This window comes from Athene noctua, unplaced genomic scaffold, assembly GCF_965140245.1.
Source record: "Athene noctua unplaced genomic scaffold, bAthNoc1.hap1.1 HAP1_HAP1_scaffold_66, whole genome shotgun sequence".
Lineage (NCBI taxonomy): Eukaryota > Metazoa > Chordata > Aves > Strigiformes > Strigidae > Athene > Athene noctua.
In genome coordinates this window covers 95,920-99,528 of record NW_027437556.1, presented here as the reverse complement: position 1 = coordinate 99,528, position 3,609 = coordinate 95,920, and positions in this window count along the sequence as shown.

Here is a 3,609-nt window from a genome sequence, read left to right as displayed (position 1 = left end):
GCGTTTTCCGGCGAAATCGCACACCACGGCTCTTTCTGAGAAAAAGCAAGCACGGAGGACGAGAACCGCTTTTGCCCTGCGTAGCGTTCCGGGCAGCGGGTAGAACCAGGCAGAGAATTCCCGGCTAGCAGCTTCCCTGTGGCGGGGAAGTGCAAACGTACACGTTTTCGGCCGAAAACGCGTTTTCCGGCGAAATCGAACACCACGGCTCTTTCTGAGAAAAAGCAAGCACGGAGGACGAGAACCGCTTTTGCCCTGCGTAGCATTCCGGGCAGCGGGTAGAACCAGGCAGAGAATTCCCGACTAGCAGCTTCCCTGTGGCGGGGAAGTGCAAACGTACACGTTTTCGGCCGAAAACGCGTTTTCCGGCGAAATCGCACACCACGGCTCTTTCTGAGAAAAAGCAAGCACGGAGGACGAGAACCGCTTTTGCTCTGCGTAGCGTTCCGGGCAGCGGGTAGAACCAGGCAGAGAATTCCCGGCTAGCAGCTTCCCTGTGGCGGGGAAGTGCAAACGTACACGTTTTCGGCCGAAAACGCGTTTTCCGGCGAAATCGCACACCACGGCTCTTTCTGAGAAAAAGCAAGCACGGAGGACGAGAACCGCTTTTGTCCTGCGTAGCGTTCCGGGCAGCGGGTAGAACCAGGCAGAGAATTCCCGGCTAGCAGCTTCCCTGTGGCGGGGAAGTGCAAACGTACACGTTTTCGGCCGAAAACGCGTTTTCCGGCGAAATCGCACACCACGGCTCTTTCTGAGAAAAAGCAAGCACGGAGGACGAGAACCGCTTTTGCCCTGCGTAGCGTTCCGGGCAGCGGGTAGAACCAGGCAGAGAATCCCGGCTAGCAGCTTCCCTGTGGCGGGGAAGTGCAAACGTACACGTTTTCGGCCGAAAACGCGTTTTCCGGCGAAATCGCACACCACGGCTCTTTCTGAGAAAAAGCAAGCACGGAGGACGAGAACCGCTTTTGCCCTGCGTAGCGTTCCGGGCAGCGGGTAGAACCAGGCAGAGAATTCCCGGCTAGCAGCTTCCCTGTGGCGGGGAAGTGCAAACGTACACGTTTTCGGCCGAAAACGCGTTTTCCGGCGAAATCGCACACCACTGCTCTTTCTGAGAAAAAGCAAGCACGGAGGACGAGAACCGCTTTTGCTCTGCGTAGCGTTCCGGGCAGCGGGTAGAACCAGGCAGAGAATTCCCGGCTAGCAGCTTCCCTGTGGCGGGGAAGTGCAAACGTACACGTTTTCGGCCGAAAACGCGTTTTCCGGCGAAATCGCACACCACGGCTCTTTCTGAGAAAAAGCAAGCACGGAGGACGAGAACCGCTTTTGCCCTGCGTAGCGTTCCGGGCAGCGGGTAGAACCAGGCAGAGAATTCCCGGCTAGCAGCTTCCCTGTGGCGGGCAAGTGCAAACGTACACGTTTTCGGCCGAAAACGCGTTTTCCGGCGAAATCGCACACCACGGCTCTTTCTGAGAAAAAGCAAGCACGGAGGACGAGAACCGCTTTTGCCCTGCGTAGCGTTCCGGGCAGCGGGTAGAACCAGGCAGAGAATCCCGGCTAGCAGCTTCCCTGTGGCGGGGAAGTGCAAACGTACACGTTTTCGGCCGAAAACGCGTTTTCCGGCGAAAACGCACACCACGGCTCTTTCTGAGACAAAGCAAGCACGGAGGACGAGAACCGCTTTTGCCCTGCGTAGCGTTCCGGGCAGCGGGTAGAACCAGGCAGAGAATTCCCGGCTAGCAGCTTCCCTGTGGCGGGGAAGTGCAAACGTACACGTTTTCGGCCGAAAACGCGTTTTCCGGCGAAATCGCACACCACGGCTCTTTCTGAGAAAAAGCAAGCACGGAGGACGAGAACCGCTTTTGCCCTGCGTAGCGTTCCGGGCAGCGGGTAGAACCAGGCAGAGAATTCCCGGCTAGCAGCTTCCCTGTGGCGGGGAAGTGCAAACGTACACGTTTTCGGCCGAAAACGCGTTTTCCGGCGAAAACGCACACCACGGCTCTTTCTGAGAAAAAGCAAGCACGGAGGACGAGAACCGCTTTTGCCCTGCGTAGCGTTCCGGGCAGCGGGTAGAACCAGGCAGAGAATTCCCGGCTAGCAGCTTCCCTGTGGCGGGGAAGTGCAAACGTACACGTTTTCGGCCGAAAACGCGTTTTCCGGCGAAATCGCACACCACGGCTCTTTCTGAGAAAAAGCAAGCACGGAGGACGAGAACCGCTTTTGCCCTGCGTAGCGTTCCGGGCAGCGGGTAGAACCAGGCAGAGAATTCCCGGCTAACAGCTTCCCTGTGGCGGGGAAGTGCAAACGTACACGTTTTCGGCCGAAAACGCGTTTTCCGGCGAAATCGCACACCACGGCTCTTTCTGAGAAAAAGCAAGCACGGAGGACGAGAACCGCTTTTGCCCTGCGTAGCGTTCCGGGCAGCGGGTAGAACCAGGCAGAGAATTCCCGGCTAGCAGCTTCCCTGTGGCGGGGAAGTGCAAACGTACACGTTTTCGGCCGAAAACGCGTTTTCCGGCGAAAACGCACACCACGGCTCTTTCTGAGAAAAAGCAAGCACGGAGGACGAGAACCGCTTTTGCCCTGCGTAGCGTTCCGGGCAGCGGGTAGAACCAGGCAGAGAATTCCCGGCTAGCAGCTTCCCTGTGGCGGGGAAGTGCAAACGTACACGTTTTCGGCCGAAAACGCGTTTTCCGGCGAAATCGCACACCACGGCTCTTTCTGAGAAAAAGCAAGCACGGAGGACGAGAACCGCTTTTGCCCTGCGTAGCGTTCCGGGCAGCGGGTAGAACCAGGCAGAGAATTCCCGGCTAGCAGCTTCCCTGTGGCGGGGAAGTGCAAACGTACACGTTTTCGGCCGAAAACGCGTTTTCCGGCGAAAACGCACACCACGGCTCTTTCTGAGAAAAAGCAAGCACGGAGGACGAGAACCGCTTTTGCCCTGCGTAGCGTTCCGGGCAGCGGGTAGAACCAGGCAGAGAATTCCCGGCTAGCAGATTCCCTGTGGCGGGGAAGTGCAAACGTACACGTTTTCGGCCGAAAACGCGTTTTCCGGCGAAATCGAACTCCACGGCTCTTTCTGAGAAAAAGCAAGCACGGAGGACGAGAACCGCTTTTGCTCTGCGTAGCGTTCCGGGCAGCGGCTAGAACCACGCAGAGAATTCCCGGCTAGCAGCTTCCCTGTGGCGGGGAAGTGCAAACGTACACGTTTTCGGCCGAAAACGCGTTTTCCGGCGAAATCGCACACCACGGCTCTTTCTGAGAAAAAGCAAGCACGGAGGACGAGTACCGCTTTTGCCCTGCGTAGCGTTCCGGGCAGCGGGTAGAACCAGGCAGAGAATTCCCGGCTAGCAGCTTCCCTGTGGCGGGGAAGTGCAAACGTACACGTTTTCGGCCGAAAACGCGTTTTCCGGCGAAATCGCACACCACGGCTCTTTCTGAGAAAAAGCAAGCACGGAGGACGAGTACCGCTTTTGCCCTGCGTAGCGTTCCGGGCAGCGGGTAGAACCAGGCAGAGAATTCCCGGCTAGCAGCTTCCCTGTGGCGGGGAAGTGCAAACGTACACGTTTTCGGCCGAAAACGCGTTTTCCGGCGAAATCGCACACCACGGCT